This window comes from Lissotriton helveticus, chromosome 11 (assembly GCF_964261635.1).
Source record: "Lissotriton helveticus chromosome 11, aLisHel1.1, whole genome shotgun sequence".
Lineage (NCBI taxonomy): Eukaryota > Metazoa > Chordata > Amphibia > Caudata > Salamandridae > Lissotriton > Lissotriton helveticus.
Window position 1 is genome coordinate 140569870 of NC_136072.1, and position 22744 is coordinate 140592613.

Genomic DNA, 22744 nt, shown 5'->3' on the forward strand with positions numbered 1-22744 from the left:
CAAGCTGCATGTAGTGCTTCGTTCAAACTGGCCCATCTGTTTCACGGTGTCAGCAACATTCCAACACCCGATCCGCATCGCTCGTGGCAGGGCGTCTCCGCGACCTAGGCCAGGCCGCTAAACATCCACCAACAAAGTTTGGCCTAATGAGGAGACTCCACACAACGGCAGGTTCACGCCTTTTATTTGAAGAACCACAGTTCGGCAAAATAGCAGCTGCACCCCAGATTCGCAGCCCAACGCGTTTCGAGCACTCCTGTGCTCTTGATCACGGGCAGAAGCAGGCAGACAAAGCGGCAGTGAAAGGGAGCCCTTGATAAGTAATTCAAGTCCCGCCCATGTGGGCGTTTGCCAACAGGCATGCTGGTACTTGATGTTCCCTTAAAAAATGAAAACCCAGTGGTTGCCGTTATTGTCCACAAAATAAACGCAAAGTGTTACCCCAGTGGGTTAGGTGGAAACTGCACATATCACCAAGCTGCATGTAGTGCTTCGTTCAAACTGGCCCATCTGTTTCACGGTGTCAGCAACATTCCAACACCCGATCCGCATCGCTCGCGGCAGGGCGTCTCCGCGACCTAGGCCAGGCCGCTAAACATCCACCAACAAAGTTTGGCCTAATGAGGAGACTCCACACAACAGCAGGTTCACGCCTTTTATTTGAAGAACCACAGTTCGGCAAAATAGCAGCTGCACCCCAGATTCGCAGCCCAACGCGTTTCGAGCACTCCTGTGCTCTTGATCACGGGCAGAAGCAGGCAGACAAAGCGGCAGTGAAAGGGAGCCCTTGATAAGTAATTCAAGTCCCGCCCATGTGGGCGTTTGCCAACAGGCATGCTGGTACTTGATGTTCCCTTAAAAAATGAAAACCCAGTGGTTGCCGTTATTGTCCACAAAATAAACGCAAAGTGTTACCCCAGTGGGTTAGGTGGAAACTGCACATATCACCAAGCTGCATGTAGTGCTTCGTTCAAACTGGCCCATCTGTTTCACGGTGTCAGCAACATTCCAACACCCGATCCGCATCGCTCGCGGCAGGGCGTCTCCGCGACCTAGGCCAGGCCGCTAAACATCCACCAACAAAGTTTGGCCTAATGAGGAGACTCCACACAACAGCAGGTTCACGCCTTTTATTTGAAGAACCACAGTTCGGCAAAATAGCAGCTGCACCCCAGATTCGCAGCCCAACGCGTTTCGAGCACTCCTGTGCTCTTGATCACGGGCAGAAGCAGGCAGACAAAGCGGCAGTGAAAGGGAGCCCTTGATAAGTAATTCAAGTCCCGCCCATGTGGGCGTTTGCCAACAGGCATGCTGGTACTTGATGTTCCCTTAAAAAATGAAAACCCAGTGGTTGCCGTTATTGTCCACAAAATAAACGCAAAGTGTTACCCCAGTGGGTTAGGTGGAAACTGCACATATCACCAAGCTGCATGTAGTGCTTCGTTCAAACTGGCCCATCTGTTTCACGGTGTCAGCAACATTCCAACACCCGATCCGCATCGCTCGCGGCAGGGCGTCTCCGCGACCTAGGCCAGGCCGCTAAACATCCACCAACAAAGTTTGGCCTAATGAGGAGACTCCACACAACAGCAGGTTCACGCCTTTTATTTGAAGAACCACAGTTCGGCAAAATAGCAGCTGCACCCCAGATTCGCAGCCCAACGCGTTTCGAGCACTCCTGTGCTCTTGATCACAGGCAGAAGCAGGCAGACAAAGCGGCAGTGAAAGGGAGCCCTTGATAAGTTTAGCGGCCTGGCCTAGGTCGCGGAGATGCCCTGCCGCGAGCGATGCGGATCGGGTGTTGGAATGTTGCTGACACCGTGAAACAGATGGGCCAGTTTGAACGAAGCACTACATGCAGCTTGGTGATATGTGCAGTTTCCACCTAACCCACTGGGGTAACACTTTGCGTTTATTTTGTGGACAATAACGGCAACGACTGGGTTTTCATTTTTTAAGGGAACATCAAGTACCAGCATGCCTGTTGGCAAACGCCCACATGGGCGGGACTTGAATTACTTATCAAGGACTCCCTTTCACTGCCGCTTTGTCTGCCTGCTTCTGCCCGTGATCAAGAGCACAGGAGTGCTCGAAACGCATTGGGCTGCGAATCTGGGGTGCAGCTGCTATTTTGCCGAACTGTGGTTCTTCAAATAAAAGGCGTGAACCTGCTGTTGTGTGGAGTCTCCTCATTAGGCCAAACTTTGTTGGTGGATATATATATATATATATATACATGTATTTGATACACATGTTATACTGTATTTCTGTAGGTGACCAGAGAAACTGAGAGGAACACTAGCAAGTATTTGTTTAGTTTCACTAGTGTATGCAAGTGGTGTATACTAATATAGGATCCCATGCATGTCCTGATGAATGCTGTGGCTCGTCAGAGCTGCCTTGGCAGAAACCTCTTGACAATTTAATGGTGTTGGGGAACATGTTCCCCCATAAGCCATGCCCACTTTTTAATACCAAGTGTTGCCCTGTTGATCAGAAGCTATACTGGGTTACCACATTGGTTTTTATTGCGTTTTGTAAAGTGCCTCCCATATCTTTGGGTGTAGGCCCGCTCTCAATAAACCTTGGTTTTGGAGACCATGGGGATGTCCAATGATGACGCATGACACCTGGAAGGTGTGTGAGGACATCCTGGCAAACTCTGGGGCATATTACCAAGTAGGGCGATAGGCAAATATTGCCGGTTTAGCGGCCGTTTTCGGCCGCTAAGCGGCAATAATTCTATCGCTCTATTAGCAAGCTGTCGCTAACAGCAGTTAGCGACAGCTTTAGGCGATAGCGAGCGGTTTGGGGCCCGCTTTGCATGACAGCGATATTTATCGCTAATGACATGCAAAGTGGGCATACCCAACCTGTTAGTGACTGAAAGCAGTCGCTAACGTCGCTATCGCCTATCAGCAAGGCGGGCGTAGCGATGGAAATATTCCCGCTATCGCCAAAAACTAACGCCTGCTCAGACCAGTTCTTAGCCATGTTATCCATGGAAGGTGGATAACATGGCTAAGAGTATTTTGTCGCTAATGCGTGAATATCGCTGTATTCTCAGCGATATTCACGCATTTCGCCTGATTTTTATCGCTTTTGAGCCAGCCCTAAAACTGTTCCTACATGACGTCCGTTCTGCCAATGCATAGAGTTACCCATAGGGTCGGTAGACATCAATAAATTTGGCAGGTCGAGTAAATGCAAAGTGGTAGGCATAATACCACCTTTTCTATCTTTACTCCGTCTGCTAAACTCTAATCAGGCCCTCGGTCGAATGTGCCACGGTGGGCAAAAAACAATGCTTTGGAATGCCACCCCAAGCGATTGACAGTACTTGAACTATTTGCAAACATTTGTACCGTCTCCTGTTGGGTGTTTGATTGCCAATAGTTTTCCTCGAAATCTGAGATTGGTGCAGCTTTCCAAGCCTACTACTGCCAACGTTTGTGAGTTCTAGAACGTAGCCGTTCACGTAATAGTTCTATGGGTACATATCTGCTGCTTTTTTTTTTGGTAAACCTGTGTCTATATATATTTAAGGTGCTGATCAAATCAGTTTTTAAAAAAATGAACGCATTAAAACCTTTTAGTGAAATGAGAAATTCTAAAACAGACATAGAAGGCTCGACTCAGGCCTCCTGGTCCAACTAGGAGCCAAGAAAGCATTTATTTGTGGAATGTCACATTCCAAACACTCCAACCCCCTGAAGCTAAGCCTCTGGTTGCAGGTAGAAACTAAACTAAACAGTGATCAAAAACTTGCACGGGAAATAAAAAAGATTGTTTTTTAGTTTGCCTGGCATGCACATTAACCTGCAACACATATATTTGAAGACAGAATTCATACATTAAGATGGTTGATTGCCTCGCTTAAAATTATAGCTCCAACCATAATCATAAGCTACCTTGCTTCAAAATACAGCAGAACCAAAAAAATGAATAAGAAATTAATCTCATGCTACTCGTATTGGCAAATATACTCCACTCTTCACACAGACCTAGAAGCAACCCATAAACTACCAACTGGAATGACCAGCTCAGACACAAATTGAAATGATAAAGACTGCTAGACAGCTAAAGCAGTTTAGATACGGATTCCTCATGTTAAGCGTTATTTTTTAATTCTGCATACAGACAGGTTTATCTGTTTGACAGAGGTCATGAAAGCTACACACTCAATATATAAAATGGGGTTCGGGTCACCCTGGTTCAGCCATTTGTTTAATTGGTTCAGCCCTCTTCTGCGATTGCTCCTTGGAAGTGTCTTCACATTTTGATCATCCCTCTACAATATTGTGTGGTTATCATTTTTACACCGTGATTGGAAATGAAGTCCCTCTCCAACATTCCATATAAGCTGCAAAGTGAAACTAAATAATATTTGAATACTGTGGGGTTTAAAAGCTCTATTTTCAAAATATGTCAATGGTGGCATTAGGATGAAAGCCACATTGCCCGTGACTCATGTCCATTATTAACTTTCAATACATCAATCGTGAATTTAAATGATATCTGAAATAAAATAAAGAACACTAGTGTGGGATTATAGCACAAGGTGCCAGGGATGCCCCAATGGTCCCCGGCATAGCTGCCTGTTGCCATGACACTTGCCTCTTATTGATTCGTTGTTATTTGGAGCACGGTGTCTCCTTTGGGTTATTTCAGAGCACTTGGATGAGGTGACAAATGAGTGTATGACGTTACAACGCATACATTTACAATGCATGCCTTTAAAACACAGTTTTTACATCGCAACATCCTTTACAACGCATTCTTTTACATAGCATGCCATTACAACGCATTTTCAGAAACTACCTTTACAACGCATTCCATTACATCACAATATACCTTTACAACGAAGGACGGGGGAAAACATGGCGGCCGGCTAGTAGCGGGTCGCGGGTGTGAGGAGTGGCGGTGGTGCACTTTGTTACTGCAGGCGAATTAATTGTTGTTGTTGTTTAGCGGAGGGACAGGGTTGCGGTTCTCGGGCTTTACCACCACGGTTTTCTCCACGACTTATAAAATTGGTATTTGTGCTTTTGTATGGAGCCAGGCGACGGAGGGCTTACCTGCGCTGCTAGCGAGGCTCCGGGGACGCCGGAGACGCTGGAAACATCGGAGACGCCGGATGCACTGGCGATTCCAGACGTGGAAACTTCGCAGGAAAACGAAGCGGCAACACCTGCGAGAGTTCAGGCGGATTCAGTCGGCTGGGGAAGGGCTGCAAAGGAGGTAGGAAGGGGGCGGCGAGCGGCTGCTAAGATTCCCCTGAGACCGGCAGGAGGTTGTGGGAGAGGTGCAGGCGTAGCGCTGGGACTCTCATGCAAAGTGACTGCGAAAAATAAAAATAATCAGCACAGGCTAGAGGCTCAGTCTGGGGCTCAAATAGGGGGAACAGGAGAAGAGACCTCAGGAGGACAAGCAGAACAAACTGAACAAATTAAACAAACTAAACAGATGTATCTTTTGAGGAGTGCAACAGTAAAAGGCTTGAAAGGAGTGGGGGAGAAAGTGCCTGATATTGACGTGGCTAGTTCATTGAAAAAGACTCTTAAAAATATTACTGTCAGCAAACAAAAGGGCAAACTGCTGAAACATTTGGTGGTGCATAAACCAAAACCAACTCCCTCTCTTAACGCATATTTTAAGCCCATTCCTAAAATATTAATTTTAAGATCAGATTCCGAGGAACAAGGTCCAGATTTAGAAGGCTGGCAAGATTGGTCTCCTCATTTGAGCCCTAACAGGTTCCAAATATTAGCGACATAGACAGGCACCGAGATGGAAGGCGTCGATATTTCAGAGACTCTAGAGCAAGCAGGCAAGACGGACCTGGTCAGCTTAGATAACACCTTAGGGAACACACTGGATGTGGCAGGGGAGGTAGGGGAGGCGCTCGTAAATGAGGTGGAGGCTCCAGGAAAAAAAGAGGAGGCTGTGGGTAACCAGGATATTCTTGATGATCATGACGTATCAGAGCATGGCAACCCAGACCTACCCATAATAGCATTATTGCAGAAACTTGATAGAGACATGCATGAAGGTTTCGAGATATCACAGGCCAATCAAGAGAGCATTCCCGCCTCCTGTAGCATGTTAGAGACTAAGTTGAGTGAACTAAGCTCTCGCACAGAAGTCTTAGAAAACGAGACAAAGCAGCTCAGAGAGATGGTAACAGAAAACCGTAAGGAGATTGAGGAAATTAAATCCAGAGAGAGGCTCCAGGAAGATAGAGTGGAGAGACTGGAAAACATGCAGAGACGGAATAACATAAACATTTTGAAATTGCCCGAAGGTAAAGAGGGTGCTGATATCAAAAAATATGTGGTTCATCTATTGAAGACAGGGTTAGAATAGGAAGAGGAGGAGGAGCAAATCCTTACAGATATTCAGCGGGTGCATCGGGATCCCTTCAAGCTAAATGTAAATAGAACCAAGCCTAGGAAAATATTAATTAATTTTCTTAGATATAATTTAAAGGAGAAAATTCTGTCAGCTGCTCTAAGGAAGAAAAGTATAACTGTTGATGGAATAAAAGTTGAAGTAAGGTCTGACCTGTCCCCAGTAACAGCTAATAGACAGTGGGAGCTTGGGAAGCGGTTAGACCCACTTTGAGAACTGGAAGCAACTGTCCAACTTAAATTTCCGGCATTTTTGAAAATAATGTGGAGAAATAAGATGTACTCTATTCGCACTGTTGAAGAGGTTGACATATTTATTGAGCAATGTCGAGAGTTATCTAAAGAGGCAGCTGTTTAATCTCTAGCTCCAAACTTAATCTAGGCTAGTAAATAGACCTGCATAAAAAGTATGTAAATAGTCTGACGAAAAAAAAAAAAAAAGGGTGAGCACCACCGCCAACCGCACTCGAAGGGCCTAGGCCATGGACAGGATGGTGGGGTTTTCCAAGGGAGGGTTGGGGGCACAGTGGGAAAGGGGGTGGTGGGATTGGGTTGGGTTGTGGGAGGCAGGGGAGGGTTGAAAAAAAAATGAAAATGATCCTCAAAAGCCAAATGGTCGCCTGGTTAATTTTTGTATTTGTATTTGGTGAGCTAACCAATGAGTGGGGCTAGTATAATGGAAATAAAAGTCTTGTCATGGAACGTTAATGGGTTGCGTGTAAAGTCCATGAGACAGTTAATTTTGAAATATTTAGAAGATTCATTGGCCCATATAATTATTTTACAGGAGACACATTTAACTGCCACCGAGTCTAAAGACATATTTGGAAAACAACGTTGGCTTGAACACTCTTTTTATACATCCCAATCTATTGTAACTAAGGGAGTGGCGATTTTGGTAAGGCAAGGTGTAAATTTTTGTTTTGAATCTATGGTTGCTGATTCTAGAGGAAGGTGGCTGATTTTGCAGGCTAAGTTGGCAGGAGAAAATCTGACTGTTATTGGATATTATGGACCAAACCAGGATGATGTTGGTCCTTTGGACACTCTGGCTTGTGAATTATTAAATTTTTCAGGGAAGATTATTATAGCGGGGGATTTCAATACAGTAATGGATGGTAATTTGGACCGTACTGGGAAGAGAGGTCAGGGTAATGTGAAGATGCCAAATAGGGTTAGGCTGTTGTTGTCTCAGTTTGGCTTGTGTGATATATGGCGCAAAAAATGTGGTCAATAGCTTGGTTATACATATTACAATCAAACATATAAACATAAATCCTGAATAAATCACTTTTTGTTAGACCTGAGATTAATCGATCAGTTAATAAACATCAACCATGTAGGAGTCCATATTTCAGACCATTCGGCTATAACATTAACTCTGGGATTTAAAAAAGACAGGGTGGACACAGTTTGGAGGCTTGACCGAACTCTTCTTCTAGATGAGGGGTATTTGAAGGCTATAATGGAGGAATTAGAGGTCTTTTTGGAAGCAAATAATGGATTGGCCGAGCCTGAGATAGTCTGGGAAGCCTGTAAGGCCTTTTTAAGGGGTAGGTTGGGTGCTCTGGGTGCAGGAAAGCATAGACAGTATTACAATAAGGTGGCAGACTTGGAAGAGAAGATTCGGCAAATAGAAGGGAAGGTCCTGGAGGAAAGAGATTTAATGAAAAGAGAGCAGGAGATACAGGAATTTGCTGTCTTGAAATCTGATTTGGTGGCTGTGCTGGCATACAGAATCAAAGAGAAATGGGAGGCTAGCAATTTGGCACACTTTAGTTATGGGGAGGGATTCAGCAAATTACTGGCCTGGAAGGCAAAAAAGGATCTTGTCCGCAACTTTATTAAGGAAATTAAAAAAGGCAATCTAGATACTACAATTTCAGACAGCACAGGAATCACAGAGGCTTTCTTTGAATATTTTTCAAAGGTTTACCAAGAAGAACTAGAACCTGACCTCCGGGTTGCTAAAGAGTGGGTGCAACTGGTAGACCCACTTCCACCTCATTGTAAAGAGATTTTGAACTCTGAGATATCTTTGACCGAAGTTGAAAGATCTTTAAGCCTCTGCAAGACAGGGAAGGCGCCTGGCCCGGACGGCCTTCCAACGGAAGTATATAAATCATTGACAAGGTTAATTGTTCCAGTATTACATCAACTATTCAATAATATTTTTCAGGGAAAATCAACAATGCCAGATTCTTGGAATGAGGCGGTTATAGTTTTGATTCCTAAACCTGGTAAATCCCCTAAGAAATTAGAGTCATATAGGCCGATATCACTGCTCAACTGTGATTATAAACTCTTTGCTAAGATATTGGCGGATAGGCTAAGTCTAGTCATAACACAGATAGTTCATGAGGACCAGAAGGGTTTTATCAGGGGAAGATTTTTAAAAGATCTCACATTTCAATTGATTGGTGCTATAAACATCGCAACAACCTATAGGCTCCCATTGGCAGTAATCGCTCTTGATGCTGCCAAAGCATTTGATCGTGTCAATTGGTCTTTTTTGAAGGCTCTTTTGGGGCACCTTGATTTAGGCACAAGGTTGACCAACACTATACTATCTTTTTACTGTTCCCCCACATCTAAGGTTCTGGTAAATGGTACTTTAACAAAATCTATTAAGGTACAGCGTGGCACACGGCAAGGGTGTCCCCTATCCCCACTACTTTTTAATTTATATATTGAGCCTCTTGCTTCGAAGATTAGGAATTCAGACAGCATATCACCATTTGTAGTAGAAGGATAGGAGAAAAAAATAGGCCTGTATGCGGACGATATTATTATTTATACCTCCAACCTCCATTATTCCATGCCGAGTTTATATAGAATAACTAAGGAGTTTGGTCAGGTGTCTGGATATGAACTAAATCAGGATAAGACTGAAATTATGTCATGGAACTTGGATACAGAAGATATAATAGTAAAAAAAGACATGCCTTATTTGGGGGTAAGGATCACCCATGACATAGCAGACCTGACTAAAACCAACTTTAAGAAGGTACAGAAAGAAATAAGTTCCACTCTGCGTAGCTGGGGTCACTTGCCACTTACTATATACAGACGTACCAATTTGGTAAAGATGATGATACTTCCAAAGATGACTTTTTTGTTTGAAACAATACCTTTGCTATTTAATACAGTCTGGATTAAAAGGCTCCAAAGCGAGGTTTGTTCGTTTATTTGGGCAATGAAAGGGTCCCTCTTGTCCTGGAGAAAAACTCAGGAGGAGACTATGTAAAGGTGGACTGGCGGCCCCGGATTTTATGTTATATTCATGGGCTTTTCAGTTAAAGAATTTTAGGATCTTATTAGGAGTTCCAAAGGATACAGATGTTGGAATCATGTTTTATGTTATGCTTGAAAAAAGTAACTATAATAAGGAGGGTTTTATGTGTAAATTTTCTGACCCAAAATTCTTTAAGCAAGTAAGGTTGAAAATCTTGCGGGACGCAGCGGAACTGTGGTATAAAATCAGAAGGATTATGAGGATCTCCTACTATGGACATAGGGCACCAATATGGGAAGCCCCTGGCTCTCCACTCTGGTCTCAGGATGCCTTGGCTTCACTGCTTAGAGCAGCAGGGTTAGTCTGTTGGGGAGATCTATTTGCGGGCGGAAAATTGATCAAATGGGGCCAGGGCGAGGCTACATGGGGGAAGGGATTTTCAAAATTTAAGTACCTCCAGATACAAAGTTGGGCAAGTAAATTGGAGGTTCAAATTGGCCGGCAAAACGATTTGGAAGATAAACTTTTCTCTAGTCAAGCATACAAGAAAGAAGTTGCTTTATGGTATTGGGCAATGTTGGAAACTGAAGACGGCGCGTTCCAACTTCCAGAGGCTCTGTGGGAGATTGCTTGCCAGACATCGCTACAGAAGAACAATGGCAAGTAACGATGGCTATGTTGTATAAAAGTCAAATCTGCAAATTTAAGGAGAAATCTTTTGTTCACTATTCACAGAGCTTACTGGACTCCTCGAAGGCTTTTGAAGTTCAAGATGGGAGGTATGGTGGAATGCCCTAAATCCAGAAGTATCAACGTAGACGATCTGCATATGTTTGTCCAATGTCCAAACAACAGAAACATTTGGGAGGATGTAAGTAAAAGCTTGTCAAAGGTGCTTGATGTAAACATAGAGGTAAGCTCTGAACTTATTATTACTGGAAGATATGATCTGCAAAGTAAGAATATTACGGACTAGGTCAAATTGGTGTTCTATGGAGTTTTTCTTGCCCGCAGGGAGATTTGTAAATTGTGGGTTTCACCTAGATTCCCAATTCTATTAGATTGGGTAAAAGCTATGAGATACTTTGCTAAATTAGATTCTTTGGGTCAGAAAAGGAGAAAGCACAGATTTTGGTTACCTTTTTTACAACACTTTGGTTAAGGGGGGAAATAATAAAAATCCGATGATTAAGGTCTTGGCCTATCTCGTTGGCGGCCTCTTTGGAGGCTATACAGATAAGGTAGCAGTTGCCGGAAAATTGAAGCCTCGGGACTTTTTGGCTAGTATGAAGGTAGAGGCCTAATATCTACTGGGCGGCAGCACAAGCCTTTGATGTTAAAGTCGGCGTATGAGATAAAAAGCCCATGGACGGTATAGTTTTGAGTTTTATATGGGTGGCTAGGAGGCTAATGAGGATTAAAAAACAAAAAAAATATATATATACCTTTACAACACATATCATTACAATGCATACCATTACATTGCATTTGAGGTAAGTGTTGGATAGTATAGGGGTAATAATTACTATTCTAACTCCAGTGAGTGCACTAGTAGGGTAAGTTTCGGACAGTGTACGGGTAACAATTACTATTCTAACTCCAGTGAGTGCAACAGTAGGGTAAGTGTTGGATAGTGCAAGAGTATTATGCGTTGTAATGGTATGCGTTGTAATGGTGTGCGTTGTAATGACTTGCGATGTAATGCCTGCATTGCAATGACATGCATTGTAATGACATGCGTTGTAGTGACATGCAATGTAATGGCTGAATTGTAATGACATGCGATGTAAAGGATGTTGCGATGTAATGCCTGCTATGTAAAGGTAGTGCAATGTAATGACTGCATTGTAAAGGTTGTTTCCCGTTGAGAAATATATTAGTCTAAAAGTCCAGGTAATTAATCTTGTCTAAGATTATTTTATTGTAGCCTATGAACAGTGGCTTGTTCAGTTTTTAAATGTTTTTTCACCAACATGTAGTCAGTTATGGTTCTCAGGCTTGGGCTGGGGACATTTCAGAGTTTTGAACTCTGAGTCCACACAAATCTTCCTTTATGTTCCAACCTCTTGAATGAGCAGTAACTGATTTCTTGGGCATATATTGAGTAGGTGTTTTTGAATGAGTCTAGTGGGTGTAGCCAGTTTTTTGGGATACAGGACTCTTGCACCAGTATGTCTTGAGGATGATGTATACAACCTTAACTCTGATCCTGGCATCAACAAGGAGCTAATGTAGTACTTTGAGGGTATATTTGATGCTGTCCCATTGCACATGTTGTGGCAAAATCTGACTGGATAGGTCTGAAAACAATGAGTTTTCGGGGATGCCACAATATATGCTATTCCATTAGTCTTGGTGCCCCAGAACAGGGGCTTACGTCATTTCAACTCCGTTGCCCATGTGGAGAAGTGAAAAGTTTTGGTGAAGGAGAGGCAGCTGCATGTCTCCAACCTTTGCCACAGTGTTTCTGCCTTGAAAATATCCCTATGCTTCTTGCCTTAGACATAGTGCGCTGAGTGGTTCCAATTCATGGGAACAAGTGAAATGGTAGTGAGACAGACCCTGGATTTTCAGTCACAAGAACCTTTGGTTTACCAATATTTATGCACAGAAAGATGTCTGTCATCCAGTGAAACATGTGATCTAGGCAAGAGGTGATGTACCAGGGGTTGTCCAGCTTTTGTACAAGGAGAAATTGATTTGTATGACATTGTGCACATTTTGTGGTCACCTGGCACTAGTCAAGGGGCTTAACCAAAAGGCATACATACCTATTAAATAGCACTGACAATAGCGATACTGCAGGACACTCACAAAGTCAGTGATTAGAACAAACTGATTACATCTTTTGGGTGTGATTGATAAGAAAGACTGGACCCACTGTAATGTGAATCTCCATATGCATGTCCACTGTTGAAATATCTCAAGGCGGATTGTGTGGTGTGCAGTGTTGTAAGCAGGTGACCGGCCATGGAGTACCAAGGAAGTGTTTTCCGTATCCAAGGAGAGAAGGCACTCTTTCTTCATGTAAGCCAAAGCAGTTTGTAATCCCATGAAGGATGGAACCAGATTCATGGTCATGGAGAAGCTTCTTAATTTCCATGCACTCTTAAAACTATCTTGTCCCCTCCCGTTAGAAGGTTTTTGACAAAGTATGGCAGATTGAGATGAGTCACTACTTGGTTGGAATTGTATGGTCATCAGATGTTTTTCTCAGGCGTGGTTATCAATTGAATGCTTGAGAGTGGGAAGCACTATGCCTGATAGAAACATGGCATTGATCAAGCTACTTGTATCTGCCAGGGAGCGGGGAAGAATTGTTTGTGCGATGCAGTGTTCAGTCGAGAGAGTGTCCATTGGAGATTTGGCCACTTTTATTATGGTGATCATAGTCATGAATGCTGCAGTTTTCATCGGTGTGAAGGCAGTGGAGTATTGTTGTGGTGGAGGAAAGGCTTGGATAAATCAACAGTTCTAATGAGTTATTGATGAATCTGTGAATTTAGGAGGTCCTCATACTGTTGTTGAGATGGCAGGGGACACTTTATTGGTGATCTGGAAATCCTGGTAGATGATGAATATTTCTGTCACCTGAATCATGCTACACCAAAGTTGATTTTGCAAACATGTTGGATTGTTTACCTAAATTTGACACCACTTGTCTAGTTAATTTGCTCCAAGAATCCTAGCTAATTTGCACCAAGAATTATATTATACCGAGAGGTAATTGTTTTACACTTATATATATATATACCTTTTTCTATAGGGGAATGGAGGTAAATAAGAGTCTGTATACTTAGCTTGCTGAAGGAGATCTCTATACAGCGTCTATATTCAATAATCATACGGTGCATTAGACCGAGATTTATCTTAGCTCCTGCACTGAATGTTCTTGCCTGCAACTAGGTTTCAGTATGGACAGAGAGACAGATTTGAGCAAATCAGTGCTTAGCTGTTTTATAGTACATTCAATGCACCTTTAAATAGTCAAACCATCAATTGCATTCCAGCATCCTCATCAACACTTTTACTGTGTGTGTGGCTCACTACGTTCTACAAAAATAAAAGCCCATATTGCTCTGGATCCTGAGACATCATATCCTGAGCTGAGCATTCCCATTCGAAGCATACGTAGAAGCATCTGTAACAGCTGTATTGTAGCATTTGTAGAGGGTTGTGATGGTTTGTAATGCCTAATTGGAATTTTAAATGCGTTCAGATTAAACCAGGATGAAGATCTCTATCATCATGAAATGCTGGTGCTAATAAATGTTTTTATGATTGCTGTCTTTCATGAACATCTAGCATATTGATTGTATTCTCCCAGTAGCTAAACATTGAGCATGAACGGATGTTAAGAAGTGTACAAATGCTCTTTTCATGCATCAAAAGATGCACAAACATTGATGCTCTTCTCAAATAGCATTCTCTTTCACTCAGAGCCTGATTCTCAAAGGGTGTCTGCACTCGTGACGTAGGCCCCACAGTGTGGGCGGAATCTTCAAAATTAAAATTCTCATTGTGGAGATTTCGCCCCGTGCTGTGACTCCCCCATGACTAAGAAGGCCCTTTGTGAATCAGGCCCTCAGTGTTGACCTATGCATTTTGTGGCACGTGCGCTCCCCTCTAGTCTTGTAGGTCCTTTATTCCCTTCAATGCCTGCTTACTGCATGTCACTGAACAATCCTTAATGCCAATATAGAGAGAGTCCCATTTCTGTGCTGCAGCCAAGATAGGGCATCATGTCCTCACGAAAAAACCTGCTGATTGGGTCATTCTTATATCTGATTCCATCTCATTTGGAACCTGTAAATCTTACAGAGTAAACAATTTAAAGTAAAACTGGGAATACATTTCTGATATCTGGACTAATATGGTCTTCAATTTTTTCATGCTTTTATGTGAGCTTTTCGAAGTGACTGTTGATGATTTCATCAAATTAAATCTCACTGAAATTTAGATAAACTTGCCAGATGTTCAATGTTTAACAAGTACTAGAACTTTGTGATAAGTATACAAAGGAATATCGTTTATTATGATCCTGGACAGTATATAGAGACATGATCTTCACTATGAGGTTGGCCAAATTGTGCCTTGCTGTCCACAGCATGTCCACCGGTTTCCATAATAGACTGCATTCTCTCTTATGCCATATCCACACATGTAGAGTGTAAATAGTCTGGGTCAGAGGCTGACAGGGCAGACAAGGGGTACTGGGTCTCAAATTTACCATGTTGGGGTATTTCACCACTGGTCTCCTAGGGGGCCATTATATTGGACTATGCAACTGGTAACCAATTATAACTTTGTAGAATTTGACTCCAAGCATTGTGTGGGAGAGCAGCCCAATACTTGCTCAGAGTTGTTGTGGTATTTAATTTCCGAGCTCACCAATGCAACAAGCAGAACTTAATAATTTGCTGTCCAGTCAATGTGTTTTTATGGGAAGGAAAACTACTTTATTTCACACACTACTAAATACTATGCAAAATATGGCAAATATTCACAAAAATGCAGGTGGGAATATTTACAGAGATACCTGCTAAAGGATCTCTCAACCAACAGTGAGTGCATTCTAAAATGTTTTCCCAGAGGTCAGGTAACCTCATTAATGAAACCTGGTGCAAGCCTTGATTCCTGAAATCACGATATCCCTGTAAGAGCCTAACACAGCATGAGGAATGCCTTATTTAAAAATCAGGACTACTGGCTTTGTCAGTGTATCACCACAATGATTAAAGGCAAACTATAAAGTCAAACACAAATCAAATCAACATTGAAACTCTTCAGGATGTTACTTCCTTTGAATAACTGCAGGAAATTGGGTTACTGATTGAGGAGACGTGAAACCCTACTAAAGCAGCAACCACAATTCTTGTCAACATAATTTGTGTTTAACCCTCTGGTACCTTGGCACAAACAAAGCCAGGCTTAACTTAGAGGGGATGTGTAAAGTATTATTAAAGCACAAAAAAATGGATAAAAAGAAAACACAAGAAAAGAAAAATCCCACACCAATCTAGAACATGTAGTAAATTATTTAATAGCAAAATACAACAATCAAAATGTTAAAACCAGAGATATGCAATTTTAAAGGTTTTAGCACAAAGTCTCACCTATGGGTATCTGGTCATTCTAGACCAGGAAAAAGTCACAAGTTCAGGCCGACCACGACGGGGTGCGGAATGGATACAGGTACCAAGTTAGGGTCACTGAACAAAGTACCTTAAATCCTCGCTGTGGAGCATTGTGAGGTCCTGCCTTAAGGATGCATTGCGCAGTGGCAGTACCTTTGAACTTTGAGACTGTGATGCAAGGTCCTGTGTTGAAGAAACATTGCACAGTGGTGGTTCAGAGGAGTTGCCAGGCTGCAATATAAGGTCCTGTATTGAGATGCATCGTGTAAGTGTGGTTCTGATGAGCTGCGAGGCTATGATGGGAGGACCAGGGTCAAGATGCATTGCACAGCAGCAATTCGGATGAGTTGCACAACGATGCATTGCAAGGAACACAACTGGGTTGTCAGAGCACCTTCAATCCAAGGATCCAGGACTGGGCAGGCACCACTTGAGGAGCAGGACTCACAGCCGTCACAGTCCATATGGAGAGTTCATGGTTGTTGGAATCTTTGCCATTTCTGAAGCTTTAATCAGGAGGCAACCCAACAAGCCATTAGAGCCACTCTGGGTGTCCTGGGTTCAAGAAGCCTTTCCAGTCCTTCTCACTCAGCCAGCAGGGCAACAGAATAGCAGTTCCTGCAGAGAACAGCACAGTGGTCCTCCTTCTGAGTCTTCCACAACCATACCACTAGTAATTTGAGGTCAATGTACATTGGATTTTAGCCATGGAAGAAGCTATTTGAGACAGAAGAAACTCTGATGTGGTATAATGTTCTGGACAACTTTAATAATTGTGCTCATGGAAATTAACACAAAATACTCACAAAGAAGAACTAGGGACCTGATTTAGAGTTCGGTGGATGGGCTACTCCATCACAAATCCGGCAGATAACCTGTTTGTCGTATTATATGTGCATTATATCCAGTGCCACTTGTAATAAAGTGGATGGGATATCCATCAAATTTGTGATGGAGTAACCCTTCTGCCAAACACTAAATTAGGCCCTAAGTCCAAGGATAGTTATCGAAAAATGTGGAATAACTAATTGGTTGCCCTGCTATCCAATTCATACATCTTAAAGGGTGTTTTCATGGCATCCTTATAACATATATACATCACTACTGTCAAGGGGCCAAGCCCTGCCGGGTGTCCGTAGTCTTTTACATTTTCTTTGGTCCCACCAACAGGGAGCAAAGTCCCCTTGGTACTGAGTGTGTTTGCACTGATGCAGTCTGCCTCATTAATATGTATGTGATATCACCAGTGACTTCAAAAACACGTTGGATGGACTTGGGAGGAATTACCCAGTGACTCTCAGTTACTTCCCAGGGTGGATCTGCTGGTTAGGACTAATTGAGGGGCTAAGGGCTACTATCACTGTCCCCCTCTCCTCCCTCGTCATGCCTACATTTACTGTTTTTTCTGGAATTAGAGAGAGAGGTAGGTGGGAGAAAGTGTGGAAGCAGCTTTAGAAGGAGCAGCACTGCAAGGAACCATCTGCTGTTAGGGGAATATAATTTGTGTAGCAATTTGATTAAGAGATGAGGCAGCACAGGGGGATGACGTCTGCAAGAAAAGACTTGGAAGAAACCTGGAGTATCGTAAGGATGTGAAGACAGTGAAGGAAGTTGTGCTCTTTATTCATCCTAACCATTTTCAACTTAACACTCTATGCATCAGAGATATTGCTCATTGCCTCCGTTTTGCCCGCTCATCCCTCATAATCTCCTTCACAATCCATTTTACACCTACTTATTCTAATCTACCGACCACATTCTAAAGTTACCTCACCACACATCATCCCCCTAAATATATAAAAACAGGTTCTACCTAAAAACCATAACTGTTGCTATGTACAAATGAAATCCTCATGTTTTTGGTCTGCAAACTATACTTTTATATCTACCCTGAAACTCACTTGTTGTGACATCCTTGTACTGTTTATAAACTTTGGAACTCAAATTTTCATTTCCTCCAGTCTTCTTGCATCTTGCCAATCTGCTAAAATACCACACCTTGCCATCACTCAATAATGCAGAATTACTGAACATCTTATTGACTCTCAAATATTCCGAAAATTTACTTTCTCCTTTTTTAAGTTTTAACATCCAATTTTACTTTTACCCGATCACCAACATCCAAAGGAACATGTTTAACACTGTGTCTTTTATCATGATATTCTTTGTATGTTTGTTTAGCAAGCATCAATTTCTTTTTCTTTTTTTTAACATTTTCAGGTGACCACTCTACGTGGCTATATACTGACATCCAGGCTGTGTCCTTACTTAAAGGTTCTCTCCTTCTTATGATCACAAATAGGCTTTTGTCAGTACTTGAATCAGGGGTAATCCTATACAATTTAAAAATGTCAATCTTCGAATTGCGTTTATACTTACAACTATTTGTGTAGAGCCCTAAATTACCATATTAAATTGCTCCACTAAGGCCGTTCCCTGCGGGATGTGGGATGACAGGTGACGGACTGATGTGGTCTCATGCATAATAACATTCCTCATCATAAATGTTTTAAACACATTCGGCCCAAATTGTGATCCATTATCATAAATGAGGTGTTTCAGCAATCCTTCCTTTAAAACAATTCTATTTAAAAATGTTATAATGCTATCAGAATCTGCTTTCCTGACAATTTCTATGTCCGGCCACTTAGAGAAATGATCCATAGCTACAATAATGTAGTTTTCTTCATATATATCATTCTCAATTGGACCCATGATATCGATACCAATTTTCTTCTAAGACCTGTTAAGACAAGAAATTGGCAACAAAGTTGAGCAAAAAGTTTTGAGTGTGTATCAGAACTACTGCATGCATTCTCTCACTAACCTTTCTGTGTCAATGTAAGAACCAGGCCACCAATACACACCTTTACTTCTTTGCTTAGTTTTAGAAATACCTAAATGTCCTCTGTGGCCAGTTCCAAGAATCTTCTTCCTTATTCCACACGGTGAAGGAGATCTGCCACGCCTGACCAGAGCCCCAATCTCCTTGTTCGATTCATTGCGAATTTCCCAAAAAGTACCAAAGTTTCTTAATGTATTTTAAAACCATTTGTACACTATTATCCAATCTCATATGCTCTTCACAATCAACTTAATCAATTGTCACCATTCCGGGATCAAACAACCGTCAAATAGAAAATTCCCACAACTGTCCTCAGACATACGACTCAAGAAATCTGCAATTCTGTTATTAACGCCAGGAATGTATTTTACTTTATGAATAAAATCTAGTAATTGTATGGACATGCGTGTGAAACGAGGAGACGCACCTTGTAGTCCAATAGCGGTAAGAACGTTTGTTAAAGGTTTGTGATCTGTTTATATTGTTACATTATAATCCCATACAAATTGTCTCCAATGAGTCAAACCGCAAACGCATGCTCATGTCTCTATTTCTTATGTCTGCAAATCTTTCTTCTGCAGGTGAAAGAGCATGCGAGGTAAAAGCAACAAAAGATTATTAATTTCCGTGCTCGTCCATTTAGTAAAGGTAAGCACCCAAAAGTTACTTACTAGTATCTATACTCACACAAATTTTGTATTAGGGATCAAAACTTTTCAAACTAAGGACCTTAAAAATGGTTTCTTTTAGTGCAACACATTCATGTTGACACTTCACAGACCATTCAAATGTTACCCTGTTTTTTTAACACATTTCCAATACAGTATGTTTTCTCAGCAAAATTACGTATATATTTTGAGTAAATCTAAATTATCCCCAAAAATGCCCTTACATCTTCCTTACTTGAGGGAGGAGGAGCGTTACAAACTGCATCAATTAACATCTCCTTGGGCTTGATTCCCTTGCAACTAATCCTTTGCCCCAAGTACGTTATTTCATCTTTAGCAAACTTACATTTTGCAAATTCCACAGTGAGACCCTTCTGTTCCAATATTCTGAGTAACTTATCATCATGTTCTTTTTTTGGGCCCACCCATTACCAGAATGACATCCTGGAAGAACAAAACCATCCCAAAACCTTCAAATACTTTACCCATGTTTCTTTGAAACATTTCAGCTACTGATGCTAGCCCAAAAGGAACTCTTAGAAATTGAAAACACCCAATAAGTGTGATGAAGGTAGTTAATTTCCTACAATCCAGATGCAATTGTACCTGGTGGGAGGCAGAATTTAAGTCTAATGTTGAAAACCAGTGAGCGCCTTTTGTATTTGCCAACATTTCATTAATCCTGGGCAAGGGGTACTGATCAACCAAGATGATCTACACATAACCTGACTTTTCCATTGGATTGATTTTCTAATGTCAACCAAAGGACTAACCCATTCTGCAGGCTGTACTTGCTCTATTAATCCATTCTGAACCAGTTCTTTTAATTCTTGAGTGACCTTATCCCTCATGGACATTGGTATGTGCCTTACTTTATGACCACAATGTATAGCCATGGACTTTAATTTAATATCATGGCTGAAATAATTAATTTTTCCCACTGTTTTGGAGAACACAGAAGGAAACTCTCATAAAATAGTTTCACCAATGTTCTTTTCTTGATGAATAGTAAGCACTGGTTCAATGTTTTTGGAGTCCAGAATAATCCCCCAACTCTCCCTGATCATACCACCCCAACACTGATGGACCTTTCTTTACAACATACATTTTGTAAGTTGCTTCTCTTCCCTTAAGCTTGACCTCCAACACCTTAAAACCTATTGAATAAATATTTTCTCCTGTATACATTTTTGCTCCTACATCAGGTTTAGACAGTGTATGAATCGGCATGTTACTAAATACTTCCTCTCAAACAGCACTGTTAATAATAGTAAACGGAGAACCTGAATCCGCTACTTCACTAACTATAACACCATCCAAACTCAGTTCACAAATCAGTTTCTTTCTGATAGTGCAATCAACATCTAGTACATCATACTCCATGTAAAATACACTGTTAGCATCCAAATCTTTTACATGTACATCTACTTCTGAATCCTCTTCTTGCAGAACAAATTTAACAGAATACATTTTTTCCTCTTACATACTTTGGCGTAGTGTCCAAAATTGCCACACTTAGCACATTTTTTATTACGTGTAGGACACTTCTTGAAATGTGCTAAATGTTCCTCACTGCCACATCTGTAGCACTTCCTTACATCCTCTCCACTCTTCATTTTTACATTCGACTTACTGCTAGCAGAAGTGCCTTGCCCAAACTTCCTAGAAGTTTACAGACTTTTTTGGGTTTCTTTATACGCCTAACAATATTGACCAATTTACTCTCTCTGAGCTTTTTCTACTACAGCCTTCACACATCTGCCCGTGAGTTGAGCTTTTTTCACCAATGCTATAACCTCCTTTAAAGGGTTCTCTCCATTAACCCATAACTTATACTGTATTTTGGCATTTCTGGCATGCATAATAATTTGGTCTCAAATCAACTCTTCCTGCATAGACCCAACCCTGCAAGTTAAGGACAAATGCTTAAGTGCTGCTTTGTATTCATCAACATTTTCGTTTTTTCCTTGCCTGCATTGGAAACATTTTAATCTGTCCATAGCTACGCACACCACTGGGAAGAATTGTGCCGCGAGATCCTCCAATCCATGGGTAAAAACATCAGCATCACCCTCTAGTCTGCCCTTTATCTCAATCTGATTGTAAGTTTTGACTCCATCTGGAACTACACAATGTATTCAAAATGTTGTCTTCCTTTCTGTTGCAAATTTCTCTTCTTCAAAGATATCTATGTAATTACAAAAGTATTCTTTCCTGTCTTGCCATCTCATAGAAGGATCACCGTTGGCTGGTAAAAAGGCTTACGGTGATGGTGAATTCAAGGAACTCAACATGAATGACTCTCTAAAATAGTTATCCTTTTGTAAGCTATTTCAGGGGATTCTGCAGAGACCAAAAATATTGTTAAGGAGCAGGAAAACTGGGTGTTCATGTGTACAGCTGTACAGTTTATACATCAAGCATACCCATAGTAACCAATCAAAACAAAAAATACCTTACTTGGTTATATAAAAATAAATGGTGAGGAATGTACTATTATAAAAGTCATAGGTGCTGATTACCACCCTTTAGAAAGGCTATACCAGGATCTCACACAAAAATGAAAATGAACCTTTGACAATTGACAACCAGCCTCTGATGCGGCTACAGAAGATATGCGGTGGCTTAGGTTCAGCGCAGTGGTTACTATGAGCCGATCGATATCGGCATACTTGTGCTGATCAGTAATGCCAAATGTGTAGCACAAACTTAGCACACAGGAACAGCTGCAGTGATGGTATCTGGTAATAAAAGCTATGCGTGTTGCCAATAGCAATAGTTAACCCCAAGATGGCAGCAATTCGTGACCCGCATCGTGTAGTCAGTGGTCCGACGTCACTGACACGCACATCCCTGCGTGCTGATGACGTGTCAGAAACGCTGTCAAACCGTCGCTGACCCTGCTGAAGGGAACAATCAGCCCACAAATAAAATGCAAGACCCCTTGGTTCAATACCTTTAGGAGAAGAGAGACACTCCTTTATGTCCCATTGCGAACACTCGACAATCCAACACACACACACACCGTGACACACTAGGCACACCACAAAAAGAGACTCTAAACAAGGTTATATAAAAGTATCCTTTGTATTGTACATAAAATACTTTAGACCATAATCACATAAACCCCTTTGCCACTAGGCAATTGTCATAACATCACATTTAGTGCATGAAGTAAACACTACACGTGTCACCAAAATGTGATGAAAACAACGCCTTGCACCATCACTGTACATATCCTGCAGTTCCTTAAATAGTACCCGTTATTCTGGTCAGTAGAAGGCATCAAAAAATGTCCAACATCAATACCAGGACACATTTAAGCAGCATGTAAGGTAGAAACACATGTTTTATGAATGTTACTGTCCCTGCAAAATACCACTACAATATGCAACATTACATCAGGGGATAAAATGCAGGTTAGCGAATAAAACGAGAGGTCCACCAAC